General features: G+C 53.1%; 1 pseudogene; it reads left to right on the forward strand.

Annotated features, from left to right (window-relative positions):
* Window positions 1–15,695: 15,695 nt before the first annotated feature.
* The window catches only part of LOC147709551 (fucolectin-4 pseudogene), a 291,116-nt pseudogene continuing 290,589 nt past the window's right edge, over window positions 15,696–16,222 (forward strand).

The raw sequence follows: 16,222 nt of genomic DNA on the forward strand, positions 1-16,222 counted from the left end.
TCGAACCTGAGTCTGGGTGGTTGGAGGAGCCCAGTCCCTGATTGACTGTATCTTGCTCTCCAGTGGCTGAACCTGACCTCCACCTACAAGGTGGCCCAGGTATACAACCTGTGTCTGCCCTATCTGGCACTTGGTGGCCTTGATAGTGAGACCTGCTGCTTGCAGTGCCTCTAACGTCTTCCGCAGGTGGACCAGGTGATCCTCCCAGGTGGAGCTAAAGACAGCAATATCGTCAAGATACGCCGCACAGAAGTCATCCAGCCCAGTAAGGACATGATTCACCAACCGTTGGAAGGTGGCAGGTGCATTTTTCAGACCAAAGGGCATCACCACGAACTGATAATGCCCACCAGGGGTTGAAAATGCTGTCTTAGGCTTGGCGTCCTCAGCTAACCTGATTTGCCAATACCCAGCTGTCAGGTCAAACGTGCTTAAGTAGTTGGCCGAAGCCAGCCTATCAATAAGCTCGTCTGCCCTTGGTATTGGGTGGGCGTCAGTCTTAGTGACTGCATTGAGACCCCTGTAGTCTACGCAGAACCTCATCTCTCTCTTACCACCCTGGGTGTGAGGTTTCGGCACTAGAACTACGGGACTAGCCCAAGGGCTATCCGAGGGTTCAATGACTCCCAGCTCCAACATTTTCTGCACTTCACTTTTGATGCAGTCTCTGACGTGATCAGGCTGCCTGTAGATTTTACTCTTTACGGGCAGGCTGTCACCAGTGTCGACTTCATGGGTGCACCAATCGGTCTGACTGGGTGTCAGAGAAAACAGATGTCGGAACGACTGAAGAACCTGTTTACAGTCGCTCTGCTGATGGTCGGAGAGGCTGCCGCAAAAGACAACACCATCTACCGAGCCATCGTCAGGATTCTGAGAGAGCAGGTCGGGGAGAGGGTCACTCTCCTCCTCCTGTCCCTCATCTATGGCCATGAGCAAACTCATGTCCTTCCTGTCGACATATGCTTTTAGCCTGTTGACATGAAGCACCCTGTGGGGGCTCCGGGGAGTTCCCAGGTCGACCAGGTAGGTGACCTCTCCCTTTTTCTCCAGGATGGTGTGGGGCCCGGACCATTTGTCCTTGAGTGCTGCTGGGGCCACTGGCTCCAACACCCACACCTTCTGTCCGGGCTGGTAAACAGTCAAGACAGCCTTTTGGTCATGCCAAGCTTTTTGGAGTTCTTGGCTGGCCTTAAGGTTTTCGGATGCCTTCTCCATGTATTCAGCCATCCGCGAGCGGAGGCCGAGCACATAGTCCACTATGTTGGCTGCAGGCTTTTTGAGAGGTCTCTCCCATCCTTCCTTCACCAAACACAGGGGTCCTCTTACAGGATGCCCGTACAAAAGTTCAAAAGGGCTGTAGCCAACCCCCTTCTGTGGGACTTCTCTGTAGGCGAACAAGAGGCAGGGGATCAGGACGTCCCATCTACGCCGAAGCTTTTCCGGTAGTCCATGAATCATCCCTTTTAGGGTCCTGTTGAATCTCTCAACAAGCCCATTGCATTGTGGATGATAGGGTGTAGTGAACTTGTAGTTGACACCACATTCCTTCCACATAGCAGTTAAGTAGCTCGACATAAAGTTTGCACCTCTGTCGGAGACGACCTCCTTAGGGAAGCCCACTCTGGAGAATACTCCAACTAGGGCTCTTGCCACAACAGGGGCTGTAGTGGTCCTAAGGGGAATAGCTTCAGGATACCTGGTGGCATGATCCACTACCACCAGTATAAACTTGTGCCCTGATGCTGTCGGTGGTTCCATGGGACCGACGATGTCGATCCCCACCCGTTCAAAGGGCACCCCCACCACAGGCATTGGTATAAGGGGGGCCTTTGTCGTGCCACCTGACTTACCACTGGCTTGGCAAGTGACACAGGAGCGGCAAAACTCCTTGGTATCTTCGTTCATGTGAGGCCAGTGAAAGTGCGAGACAAGCCTGTCCCACGTTTTCGTCTGGCCTAAGTGACCTGCTAAGGGAATCTCGTGGGCCAAGGTAAGTAGGAAACCACGCTGAGACAAGGGGACGACCAGCCTCCTGGTCATGCCAGGCTTGGGGTCTCTTGCCTCAGTGTACAGGAGTCCATCTTCCCAGTATACCTTGTGGGTACCTGTGGCGTTCCCAGCAGCCTCAGCAGCAGCCTGCTGTCTGAGGGGTTCAAGAGAAGGGCAGTCTAATTGGTCCTTCCCCAGATCTTCCCTTGAGGGTCCCCCTGAGCCCAAGAATTCAACTTGATCAAGTTCGAACTCTCTCGGCTCAGTTTCCCTCAATTCCTGTAGGTCAGCCTCCTCTGAGACTTGATCCTCGACCTGGGGCAAGGGGGAAGGCGCAGCCTTAACCCTACTGCTCTTTTTCTTGGGAGGTGTCTGGTCCGTTGTTCCAGGATCCAGCACCTGTTCAGTGGGGCATTTCCTGACCTGTGACCTAGTCACAGCGAACACATGTGCTGGCAAACCTAACATTTCCATGTGAGTCCGGTGCTCCACTTCTGACCATTGGGACGACTCCAAATCATTGCCCAACAAACAATCCACTGGGAGGTCTGGACTAACTACAACCTTCTTTTGGCCAGTTACCCCTCCCCAGGAGAAAGCTACAATTGCCATACTGTGATTGGTAGTGACATTGCTTGCATTGGTCACCAGGAATTCTGTACCTGGCATGATCTGTCCAGGGTCCACAAAGTTAGGCGTCACCATGGTGACGCTGGCACAAGTGTCCCTATAGGCCTGAGCCATCTTTCCATTTATGAAAGGCGTCTGTCTGTATTTGCCCAAAGTATTGGGGCTTACGTCAGGGGACACGTCTACGTCCCCTGTACTGACAAGGACAGCCTGAGTGAGTGTGCCAACTAAGTTGTCACGCCCCTCAGAACCCAGGGTTAACCCTACTAAACCCTTGGGAGGCGCACTACCACTGCTGACTGTACTAGGGGGCACAGGTGCCTTAGGGGCTGCAGTGGCAGGAGTCTGCCCTCCTCCTTTCTTGGTGCACTCACTAAACCAGTGAGACTTACTTTTACAGTACTGGCACCATCGTTTGGATTGGCCTTCTTTCTTCTTTTGGGGAGCCTGACCCCCACCCTCTTTGGGTTGTTGGGGACCTGTCGAAGACTTCTGGTCATTTTGTTCCCCCTTAGAATCTTTACCCTTCTGGTCTGCTTTCTTCTGACCACCTTGATTCTGGCCCTGGTTCTGTTTAACTCTCGTACGAACCCATTTGTCTGCCTTCTGCCCCAATTCTTGAGGAGAGGTCAGATCCGAGTCGACAAGATGCTGATGCAACAACTGGTTCTGACAATTGTTTAAAATTTGTTCTCTCATCATCAAATTATACAATCCTTTGTAATCAGTAACCTTACTGCCCAGCAACCAGCCCTCAAAAGCCTTAGTGGCACAATCGACAAAATCAGACCAATCTTGAGACTACGTTTTCTGGGTATCCCTGAACAGCACCCTGTACTGCTCAGTGGTTAGGCCGAACCCTTCAACGAGTGTATTCTTCAAGACTTGGTAATTGTTGGCGTCCTCTACCCTTGTGGTGAGGAGCTTGTCTCTTCCTTTACCTTCAAAGGAGAGCCACAAGATAGCTGCCCACTGACTCTGGGGAACGCCTTGCACAGTGCAGGCCCTCTCCAAAGCAGTTATCCATTTGTGGATGTCGTCCCCTTGTTTAAAGGGGGGCACTATCTTCCCAAGGTGTTTCGTATCGAAACTCTTTTCCCTATTACTAGGTACATTGCTGCCACCAGTGGGGACTGCCCCACTTAACTGTTGCTCTCTAGCGAAAGCAAGCTTTTCCTTGGCCAGGGCAAGTTCTTCCCTTTCGATCCGCAGATTAGCTGCCCTTTCCTTCGCTTCGTACACTCTCCTCTGAGGGGACGTCATCCCTCTTTGAGAAGAGTTGTGAGAGCCGTTGGTATGAAGGGATCTGCCAGAGCCTCTTGATAGAGATCTGGCTCGTCCATTCCCCATGTTAAGCTGACCTGATAGTGGCCCCAGGGGTCCCCCAGTACCGCTATCATGTTTGCTTAAGTTGGACCTGCTTAGTCTGACGACTTCTACCTGTCCCTTATCTGCCTCGTCCCCAGAGAGATCCTCATCCTCATCCTCCTCCACATCCTCGTTCTCGGTTGCGAGATGAATGAGGTCAGGATCGTCTCGGGTTCCCTCGAGGGGAGGCATGTCTCCTTCTGGATTAGAAGAGCTACGAGGTTTCTCAGCTCTCCTGGCATCATAAGTCTCCAAGAGACCAATCAGAAAGGACGTTGTGGGGTTAGACCCCTGCTGAATCTTCCGGGAGTGACACAATCGTCTTAACTCCTTGAAGCTCAGCACAGTATATCCTGAAGGGATGACCTGTGGAGGGTCAACTGACACAAGGGGAGACTCAGAGTTTCCTCCTTGGCCCGACATACTGTTTCTAGTGTGGTGTAAGTGATGCACCTACCTACACTATGTGTTTTCCTACTTTTCCCTTGCTAAGAGTTGTAGCCAAGGTGTGCTAAGCCTTGAGGAGCTACAACAGCTGGTTCAGTAGAACTCAGAGTATTCTAAGCTTTTAGTTATATGTACTAACAGTACTTGTGCGATCTTTCAACAAGATATTCTTAGGATACGTGTGGTAAAACAACAGCAAGCTCAAATCCCAACCGCTGCTCACCAATGTGAGAAGTTGACCCGATATGCAACGTTCGCTATTCTAGCGACCGCTATGTATCGTTCCAACGACCCTTATGGTGTTTGGTTGTAAGTCAACCTATAGACCAGCTATCCTAGTAGCGTGGATACGAGCAGTCTAAGGCTAAAGACTCGAGAGGGCGCGTTAAGCCAGCTGTTTACCACACATGTACCCCTTGAACACCCAGTGAAAGGACACCACACAAGTGTTATGAAAATAAACAGTATATTTATTAAGAATCACAACAGCCCTGTACTCTTTATGAGGACAGGGTACTAAGCACAACCAAATCTCTTTAGCAAATACTTCAAGTGCACGTTTAAAGACAAGTGTCCGAGGACACGGAAAGGTTAAGGCAAGTCGGAAGCGAGGGACTCGGGACCCTAGAGTAAGGAGGCTATGCAGGCACCGAAATGCCGAGTTACCTAGCCACGAGGGCTGCGGCTGCAAGTCTTACAGGCGTCGGGGTCTTCGCTGACGAGCCAGGAGCCGGAAGAAAAGGAGTTGCTGGCCGGCGACCAGTGGTGTATAGTTCGTAGAGATTGATGGAACCTGAAAGCAGAGGGGACCAAGTTCGTACTACTAGCCAGTAGTCAGAGGGTACCAGGAAGGCACCGGTTGGCCGTCACCTCGACCAGGTGAGTGGGCGACGCTCGGCTCTGCAGTCTCACGGACCAGGAGGCGTTGTCGGCGACCACGGTGGAGGTGCGAGCTGTCCCACGACGGATGTCGCTGTCGGCGTCTTGGGTGGACCAGGAGGGTCCGGGGTGCTTCTCGGAAAGATGGAAGCAAGGGCCAGTCTGGAGCAACCAGACCGGCAGTGTTGATTCTTGGTCGTCGTCACGGAAGGGCACAAGCCAGCGGCAAGTGACCAGACAACGTGCTGAGCAGCGAGCAGAAGGGCCCCACGCAGATCGTGGAGATGCTGGGAGACTGCACTTCGGTGCTGGAGCGGCTCAGGGTCGGGGCTTCTCGGACCCCAGAGCACTCACCAGAGAGTTACCTCGATGGTCGTGCTGGTTTTAAGAGCGTGCAGGTTCTGATGATGGCCGGTCCCTCGAGGTCTCGTCGCACCCACAGATCACAGCTGAGCTGATGACGTGGGTAGAGGTCAGAGGTGCCAGGGAAGCCGGTTCTCGTCGAGCTGGGCCGTCGGATTCCTTGAGGAAGGACTTACAGCAAACCGCAGAGTTCTTAGATGGTGCCCGCTGATGCAGGGTGACTACTCCTTAGCCACAAGGGAGAAATCTTAAGAAGAGTCTTGAAGTCCTTTCGTAGAAAGTATTCTTGATTCAAAGATGATCTAATTTGGAAGGGTCCCCGCTCCGGCCTTTATCCTAAAGAAAGGGGTGGGTACATGACTAGGTCCTGCCCTAAGGGTGGGACCAGGAAGGGGGGTAGTTACACCCCTCTCCCCTGCCGGACTTTCCCCAGGCCAGGGCTGTCGCCCCTGGAACTGGTTCTAACCGGCAGATGCGTAGTGAGCACCGGGGTGCCACTCCGCAGTCACCTTCTCGCAAAAGCCCTACCTACCCAGAATACACAAACCCTGTCTGGGACGGTGCGAACACCGCCCTTGACAGGAAACCCTTTGTCCAAGTGCTCCTCGCTGGAAGGACTCCCAGCAGCAGGAGGTCAGACTTGTGTCTGTGGTGGCAGCATCCATTTTGTGGAGCTGAGGCCTTCGTTAACTTTAACCGGGGTTCACAGTTACGTACATGTCGTGTCCCTCTAGAAGGGCGGAATGCTAACCTCGTCGCCAGAGGTGGTGAGAGGGCAGCATCCCGATTCGTATGACACCTTACTCGACATGTCTTGATAACGCGACACCGGAGTTACCGATGTGGTACGCGTTATCATGGAACAGCCATTGGGTCTCGATTCCGCAAGCTGCAACCGGGCTCGGCTCGGGCCAGAGCTTAGTTCACGCGAGCCCATGCACTCTGCCTTCAGGATTGTCAAGGCCTGCCATAGGAGTGACTGATAGGAACTCGGGTGTCCATTGGAGGGTTAGATATAGGGCTACTATATCTACAGCAAAGGGTGATTACACGACTTTGCCCCAGCTGTCATGCAGCCAGTTGTGTCAAATTTAGGAGGCCAGCCAGGGGTGGCATAATACATGCTGCAGCCCCTGACGGCCCTGGGTACACCTACGCCCTGGGTTACAGGGTCTGATAAGGTGGCCCAGTACCAATTGGTAAATGCACCTAGGGTACATCTCGTAATTCATAAAGAGAACAGCCAGGCTGTGGGTCTGATTGGCAGGCCCACAGCCAGAGGAAGTCGTAAACCAGTGAAACAAAAGCAAAAAATCTGGGTGATCATAGGATTGCAGACCCTACTCTCCTACACTGTTGTCAGCTAGATGATTCACTAGTACAATACTATAACGTTTACAGTGTTCTTTTTGCTCATGTGCCACCAATAGGTCATCTAAATAGTGAACTAGGACTAAGTTATTAGGCAACTGGAAACATTTCAAAACTTTTTTTAGGATCTGATTAAAAATTGAAGGACTGTCAGCATGCCCCTGTGGATTTCAACACCAAACAAATTTTATTTTGAAGCTGGAATGCAAAAAGATATTGACATTTCTCATGCAGACAAATGGAGAAGAAAGCTTGGCATAAGTTAGGATTCAGTACCACCGGCCAACATACAATCGCTATTTCATTTATTTTTCAATGAACAATTATCCATTAATCACTCATTTATTTAATGGCCATCATAGGAAACTTGCAAGGATTACCAAGCACATCCCGCATAATTCCTTGTTCAATAATGTTTTGGCGATGGGCATCCTCACTGCGACTGACTGTTTTGAAAGTTTATATTGTCAACTTCTAGGGAAAACTACTTTTACATTTATCTTGACAGTTCTTGCACTTTTTAGGAGCCCTATTTCTTTTCCTGTGAAGTCCCATACATCTTCTTTGAAAATATGTCATAAACTTAGAGGCAATTCATCTTTAGTAAGGACTAGAAAAAACTGATCTCTTGATTTAATTGATTTAATTTAAACACTGAATCTTCCTCTTGGATTTCAATTGTGATACCAGCCAATCACAGAGTTCATTTTGCAAAGTAAGTCTCTACCGAAAAAAATAGCAGAACTTAAATCAGACATCATTAACTGATGATTATTCTCCGTTGATCCTATTTGAACAGAGATAAATGCCATCACCTGGCTAACAATCTGTTTATTGCTAATGTCTACAACTTGTACTTCTATTCCCAAACGGTGTAGGTTTTAGAACCTCAAAAGAATGAACTGTAGAACAAGTAGCTATTGATAAAGAAAGACACAATGTTACCATTCACCTCACAACCTGCATAATAGCCACATTGGTCTACCAGCAGGACTGCTCCAAATAAACAATCCTCCTTGATCAGCTGGACCTCTTTCTTGTTTCCCCCAAGATTTAATACCATCTCAACAGTATTTATGGATGGAGAATTGGAAGTGAGCACCTGTGCGTTCCCAACAGTTGAGATTTTAATGTAAGTTGCTAGGCCGCCTGCCAAACGACCAAACTTACTTCTCCTTGTGGCTGGGGAATGATAGCAGGTATAGCCCTCTAAGTGAACCGGCTCCTCCAGCCATGTCTCCTGGAGGAGAATGATGTCAAACGATTTCACATATTGTAAAAAGTCGGTGTCCGCTGATTTGTTGTTAAGGCCGTTTAAGTTCCATGAACATAACTCCAAACGTGGTATAGCCGGGCACAAGCCTGACTCCATTAAGTGTCCTTGTCATTGGCAGCTGTATGATGTATTGCATATTCTGAAGAGTCGGTCTTCTACTGTACTGCGGGGATTTACCTTCAATGAGCTGTTTTTAAACCCTGACACCTGGCTGGTTGTTGAAGATCGACCCAAAGCGCCTTTCAGCACTATTTTTCTAAAAATCTTTTTATCCGAAGGTATGAGCTATCAATGTACTTTTGTAATGGTTTTAATTAACCTAAAACAATAAAATTACTTACTTACTTACTTACTCCTTGATCAAGGGAGGGTCATTGGGATTAATTCTCTAGGGAAAACAGAGGAAAATCCTTATTCAGAATTAACTGATTTTGCTGGAACTCTGGAATATATGCAATTTTGTTTCACATGTTTTGCTGCACCATTGGAGCTATGGGCATATTCCTATGGAACATCCCATCATTTTGCTGATTTTGCACAGAAGCTGGTACGCCTGGTGCTACAGACTGCGACTCCACCAGATTTGGACTCTATCTGTCTACCTGCCCGCTTCCAGTGGTCAATTTTGTTTTGATAATCAAATTTTATTAAAGTTTTCAACACAATGAACTTTATTAATAGTAGATCACACAGTCCAATTAGATACCCCTGTCCCTTCCCAATGACAACATATAACGTATCAGTCTCTTCAGAATAAATAACTAATACCCCCGTAGCACATTGAGTTAACAAGTTAGGACCAATCAAGATTGTAACAAACCAAACCATTTACCCCATACCTTGCCAAACATCTCAGGGCATCCCGAGCCTCAAAGAGGGCCTCCTCCTGCACCATGCACCAGTCCACCCCCCTCCTCCACTTCCGTAGTGTGGGTGCCGCAGACTGGGACCATTTAGCTGTGATGTCTCGTTTCGCTACCACCAGTGCTGTTCCCAGGAAGCACCTATTGGCCCGAGAGCCGTCTAGGCCATCGAACACTCCCAGTAACAAGTGTCTCGGGTCATGGGGAACGACCCAACCCAAAGCCCGTGTAAACTCCGACTCCACCCCTCTCCAGAATGGATCTAGGGCCGGATAGAGCCACCTCATATGATAGAAGTCAGCTGGGGTATCAGCATACCGGGTACAGGCCGGGGAGGGTCTCACACCAGCTCAAAAGAGGCGGGCCGGCGTGAGGTACGTGGTGTGGAGGAAGTAAAGCTGGAACAGGCGAAATTTCGAAGATGTGGTTACGGATTTGGGAGCCATCAGGGCGTCCCGCCAATCTGCTTCATCCAACGGGCCCACCCAACCAACTCACCGCTCTCTAAGGCGATCTAAGGATTTGGGCAGTTATTAATCAGGGCTCGATATATTTGGGACACCCTCCTCTCCCCAGGTTACCCAACATGACTTGAGCCTCCAGAGGACTAAACTCTGGAAGAGAGATGGGTGTTGAGAGGTGCATGTGGAGGGCATGGCGAGGTTGCAAGTATTTAGGGAACTGGGAGTTTTGGAGGGCGTGTCTTTGCTGCAGGTCAGAGAAGGAACGTATTTAATCCCCTACCCACATGTCTCCCAGCAGGGATATCCCCACCAGATCCCAACGGCGGAAACCCTCCAGGGATGAGGTCTCCCCCAACCAGGTGCCACACCATAGGGGCGTCTGTCTAGTCAGTTTCCTATCCCAGTGCACCATGCGGAGTGCAGCACGCCAGGTCATGAGGACGGCTCTGGTGATCGAGGGCTTAGAGTGTGGCACCGGGGAGCGGTATAGCAAGCCCTGTATCTGTGCAAAGTCTAGGACAGTAAGCTCCACCCGGTAGGCTGGGTCGGACCAGCCGCCTGCAAACCAATCGTGAATCACAATGAGTTTGGTGGCTAGGTAGTAAAAGTAAAGGTTGGTGACTCCCATACCACCGTCAAAGGGGAGAACCCAGCAATGGGACAGGGACAGCCGTGAACACCCACTCCCCCACAGACAATGGATAAGCGTGCTATCCAGTTCCTTGAACCAACTACTCGAGAGGTGAATTGAAGTGTTCTGTAAAATATAAAGAAAGCGGGGGAGGATCATCATTTTGAAAAGGGCTCTCCGGCCTAATGGATTGAGGGGAAGGGACTGCAAGTTCCTAAGATCGGTTTTCATCCGGGTGACTAGGGGGGCAACATTAAGGGCCCACTCTAGCTCAGGCAGGAGGGTCACCCATGCACCCAGATATTTGAATGACTGCTTCCGGAGGGGGATCGCCGCCTGCCAATCAAAGCATGCCCGTGAGGGGTGAAGGTGGACCAGTGTGGATTTCGCCGGGTTGAGACTGAGACCAGAGACTTGTTCAAAAGCAGAAAGGGCCCTCATAGACCTAGGGCCTGAGTGCTCCTGGTCGCCAAATAGAGAAGAACATTGTCCGCATAAAGACCAATTCTGTCAACCTGGCTCTAATCCCACTGCCAGCCTTGGATGAGGGGGTCTTGCTGTATGAGCGCCGCCAGGGGCTCCATCGCCAGCGTGAAGAGGAATGGTGAGAGGGGTAGGCCTGGTGGGTGCCTCTCCGAATCAGGAATGGGTCTGAGGACGCACCATTGACGAGCACACGGGCTCTAGGGCTGTTGTAAAGAACTTGGATCAGACAGCGGAAGGGAAGGCCTAAACCCATTCTCTCCAGAACATCACCCAGGAAACCCCTATCCACTGTATCAAAGGCCTTCTCAAAGTCAACAAGGAGAAGGGCCAGGTATGGGGAGAGCTGATGTCAATGGGTCAGTGGCAGGTAAATGCAGAAGATACAGTGACGGGTACCCCTGGCCGGCATGAACCTGCATTGGTCAGGATGGACCAGATCCTGCAAGAGGGGCCGGAGTCTTGGAGCTAATGCGGTGGTGAAGATTTTTATTTAAGTGTTTATCAGGGCAATAGGGCGGTAATCGGAGCAATCCAAGGAAGGTGGGTGTGTATTCAGGATGACCACGATGGTCGCCACATCAGATTCAGACGGGAAAGACCCATCATCGACCATCGGACAGAAGAGCTCCGTCATATCGGGGACCAGGTCATCGCGGAATGCTGAGTAATATTCCTGGGGAAATCCATCAGGCCCTGGCGTGTTGCAGGAATGTAGCAGGGAAATGGCTCCATGAATTTCTTCCGGAGTTAGAGGGTCATCTAGGGTATTCGCCGTTTCTCTGGGGAGACACTGAAGGCGTATTCCGGAGTCCGGCATCAAGTCAGCGAGACAGGCTCCGGGGAGCGTGCGGTATAGAGGACCTCATAGTACTGTGCGAAGGTTTGTGCAATGACCAAAGATGTCACATGGCGCGTCCCATGGACCGTTCGGATCTCAGGGATGATGGGATGGGCTCTAGGGTAGGATACTAGATTGTGGAGCAGCCAGTTGAGCCTGTTCCAAGCGAACAGCTCTGAACTCCAGCTGCGCCCGCTGGGCGGTCTTGGCCATGTGCTTGGCATGCACGAGTCCCTTGGCAACTCCGTGGAGCACAGCCTTTTCCGCCTCCCAGAGCATTTCCCTGTGAAGGGACCGACCCTACATTGGCTGAGAAGTAATGTCGGAGCTCCTGAACAAGGGAGTCCACCAGCTCGGGGTCCTGCAAAAACCACAAGTTTAGACGCCAGGTTGTCTTGGGGCCTGTGGAGGGGGACCCAATGTGGATCAAGATGGGGGAGTGGTCGGAAATTCCCCTGGAAAGAATCTCAGCACCTGACACCAACTGGAAGTCCGTGGCAGACATCAGTATTAAATCTATGCGGGAATGGGTGTGATGGGTGGCTGATGTGTGAGTGTATTGTTCCCTCTGGAGAACTCGCCATACATCTCAAAAATTCAGTGCTGAGGTCCATCCTACCAAGCTCTATGTACGGAGGGGGGACCCGACACATCCCTGGAGCGTTCGAGGACTGCGTTGAAGTCTCCCTGGGGGAGGGATGAAACTACCTGCGTGAGGCGCCGAAGAGTGGATGATAAGAGTGCCGGGGGGGACGTAAGTGCAGAGGAGATTCAAAGGGCTACCCTCAATCAGTCCCAACACGGCCACATACATTCCCTGGATGTCAGTGATGGCATAATTTATGGTGAATGGAAGCTCTTGCCTCAGGAGAATGGCTACCCCCTGGGAGACTCTGGTAAAGCCATAGTGCCAAACCCGGTCGAACCCGTATCTGGCCAGGAATTGGCACTGGAACCCCATAAGGTGTGTCTCCTGGAGAAGAAGACATCAGGCATGTGGCGGCGGACTGCCTGCAGCACCGCAGTGTGTTTGATGCGATCAAGGAGGCCGTCCACGTTCCAGGAGAGAATGCGAAGGGGTTTGTCATAGGTACGGGTCATGGCTGGAACTGGGGTCTGTTGTGTAGTACGTGTGCAAAGAGGAGCCCTCCCCATCAAGGGGGGGAATCCCGCTAGATCCTGGGCTCAAGGGCCTAGGTAAGAAAAATAGGGGTGTGTGTGACAGCTGAAGTGGATAGTAGGACATGTGACAACTCAGAGGAACAGAACAAGGCAGCCCGTAGGCGGCCAACAATAACCAATTCCCGAGAGACAACGGTCTCTCCCCCCTCCCTCGCCCCCCAACTCCCCCGACCCTATACTTCAGAACAGGAAGCATCTGTCGCCCTAAAATAAGTCACTAATACCTCGCAAGGAGGCAACCAGCTAAACTAAAATGGTTAGCAACCACAAAAACGGGACATGGCAGAGTCGGCCCCCCTCCATGTGTTCAGATAAAATTTTAACAGCCAAATTAGAGGAAAAGAAGGAGACAAGTATCTTGGACTAAGGTGGTTATACTCAGGATGACAGCGCTATAGCTACCCCAACAAACCAGTCTGGCAAGCTCTAAGTGAATCTGTGCATGAAGTCGCGGGCATATGGACCCGTGGAGAGTTCCAAAGTAGAGCCGTGGGCTCCGGTGGCAGTGCTGATCATGGCCCAGTGTCTACATCTGATCCACAGATCACCAGGCTTCCAGATAGGTCGGAGTCCGAGACGGTTCGTCTCATAGTCGCACTAGGTCCAGGGACACTATCCAGGTCCACCAGGGAGGAAACCAATGGAGTAGGAGTGAGCTCCCGCTCCTGGGTCTGGGTCAGAGAGCGCTGAGGCCATGCTGCCGGTGATTGGAAGCCGCCACGTCGACTGCCGGCCCTCCTCCGGGATCCGGTCCTGCGTCTCCTGGGGTTCGGCGCAGTCTGATTCACTCGCTCCGGGACCCGCTGGAACAGGGAGGGAAATGCCCTCGGTAGGAGGGGACGTTCCTCCGTGGGCACAGGGGGGAGTCAAAGAAGAAAGTCTTGGATTGAAAGATCACCTTTAGCCGGGCAGGGAAGAGGAGTCCGTAGTGCAGGCCGAGCGTTCTAAGTTTTTGTTTCACTTCATCGTAAGATCTGCACTGCGACTGAACCTCCCTCGAATAGTCCGGAAACACCATTGTCTTGGAGTCCTGATAATGCAACGGCCCTAGCTTCCTGGCTGCTCCCAGCACGGCGTCCCTGTCACTGAAATTAAGGACACAGTGGTCTGGGGGCGAGGGAGCGATGAGCCCGCTCCACCGCGAACCAGGGGGGGAGTTTATCCTCGGGCATCCAATGAGCGGATCCAGGTTTCCATAAAGGTGGCGGTGTCGGTCTTCTCCACCCCCTCCGGAAAGCCCAGGTGGCACGGCTCAACGGTGGAGTTCCGAGGTCTGTGACTGAAGACGGGCCATTTGGGACTGAGGGTGGTGACATCATCTTCCACTGTGGAGAGTCGGGATTCAGCCTCAGTGATATGTTCCGTGACCTTACGAAGGTCTTGACAGATTAGGGCCATATCAATCCGGACCTCTCCTATTTTATACTGCACTGACGACTGGGATGTGTTGATTACTTGCAAGATGGTCGAGAGATCTCCTCCGTCCGGGCCCGAGCCGACCGCTGCTCCACCGCCATGCCCCCGATTCGATTTCGCAAGCTGGTCAATCGATGTTTGGGTCATGGAGCCGGAGGCCGGGGAGCGCAGGGTTTGCCCATAGTAGTAGATGGCCAACCAACACGTGCCGGGGCAGAGCGAGCGGAAGTCAAGGCTGTGCCCCCGCCACCCGATATGGTGGCCCAACCTCACCCTCACTCCCGACCGGTCCACAATGGAGTCCTCCAGGTGGGGCACCCAGAGGAGGGAGGGGCAGCACCGAAGGCACTAGTCAGTCCTCCCCGAGTCAGACAGCACTCCGATTAGTCACTCAAGGCACACTGCCTCTCCCAGGTGAGACCCAGACCGGAAGCCTCAGGTCCAGGGCGTTCCCAGGTCAACGACGGAGCCTGGCCCCAATGCGGCACACAACTCCAACCCAGACCAGGCCCTTGGGAGTCCTTCCCAGGAGGTCTCCCACGCTCCAGCCCCGCGTGGCCTCACCGGGCGATAGGGTGTACGTGCTGGCGCCTCTCAAGGGAAGGGCGGGTCGCAAGAGCCCCCACTCCCGGCCCCTTGGCAGTATGCAGCTCTCCAAAGGGGCGGCCCTCGCGGCCCAGACAGTCCAGGCCAGGGCCGGAGGGGCAAAGCATCGCAGCTAGAACAGGGTGTAAAGTCCCGGGAGAAGCGCAATGCCCAGCCGCATCCCCCACAGCCTACCTGGTCAGTATGAAGCCCCCAGTCAACAGGCGTGGGCCCAGGAGGGAGATCCCCACCTCTGTGTATCCCAGTGTGGAGCTTGAGCGTCGCAATTCCCGTGGCAGTGTAATGTAGCCAGCCACCGCCACCCGGCGCCGCCTGCCCCGCGCAGGCGGCAACTGGGCATGGGTATCGCCTCACAAAGGGAGCGACGGGTCACCGCGCAGCCTCCCGCAGGTCCTCTGATACGCCTCAATCCTCCGCGCCGGCTCCCGGGGTCCAGCAAGACAAATTGTAGGGACACCCCCAGGGCCACCGACACAGGCCCGAGGCCCCAGGCGACAAGCGCGGGCCCAGGAGTCCCCACCCCCGGGAGCCCTCACTTTAATGGCACCGCTCAAGATGGTCTTCTCATCGGCGTCGGGTGCAGCCCCTCTGGGCCTCAGCGCCCTGCACAGGGTGTAAAGTCTCAGGAGCAGCGCAAGGCCCAGCCGCATCCTCCAGAGCCTCCCCGGTCAGTATGATGCCCCAGGTCAACACGTGTGTGTCCAGGTGGAAGATCCCCGTATATCCCAGTGTGGAGTTAGAGTGTTGCCATCCCCCTAGCGGTGCAGGGGAGCCTGTCACCGCCACCCCGGTGCCGCCAGCCCCACACAGGCGGCAAGGGGGCAGGGGTATCGCCGCACACAGGGAGTGACGGGTCACCGGGCCCCCTCCCGCAGGTCCTCTGATGAGCCTCAATCCTCCGCGGGTCTGCTGGGGTCCAGCAAGACAAATCACGGGGATAATGGTCTTCTCGTCGGTGTCGGGTGCAGCCCCTCAGGGCCTCCGCCGCCGCCACTCCCCCTTGGGCTCAGCTCACCGCCCGGGATGGGCCCAGTCCTTGGGAGGGTCAGCGGCCCCCTGGACCTGCCGTCACAGCCTCTCACCGTAGCGGGGAAACATTCCGGTCCTCAGGAGGATCGGCACCAGGGTTCCAGCCCATGCCACCCAGGGGTCGCCATGATGGGGAAGACAGACCTCCAGCAGCAGGGAGCAGAACAGGCATCGGAAAGGTCAGAGACAGGCCCCAGATGACACCGGGGGACAGCAAGCAGCACCAGGCACTGGATGGCCAACAGGTAGGCTGTAAAAGGCGGATGGCAGGCGGATGACGGAGGGGGTACTGGAACACTCTCAAAGTGTGACCGCCATCTTGACGCCACAGGCCACGCCCCTCCAGTGGTCAATTTTACTGCAGAAATAACAATCAGTGCT

Source organism: Lissotriton vulgaris, chromosome 6 (genome assembly GCF_964263255.1).
Source record: "Lissotriton vulgaris chromosome 6, aLisVul1.2, whole genome shotgun sequence".
NCBI lineage: Eukaryota > Metazoa > Chordata > Amphibia > Caudata > Salamandridae > Lissotriton > Lissotriton vulgaris.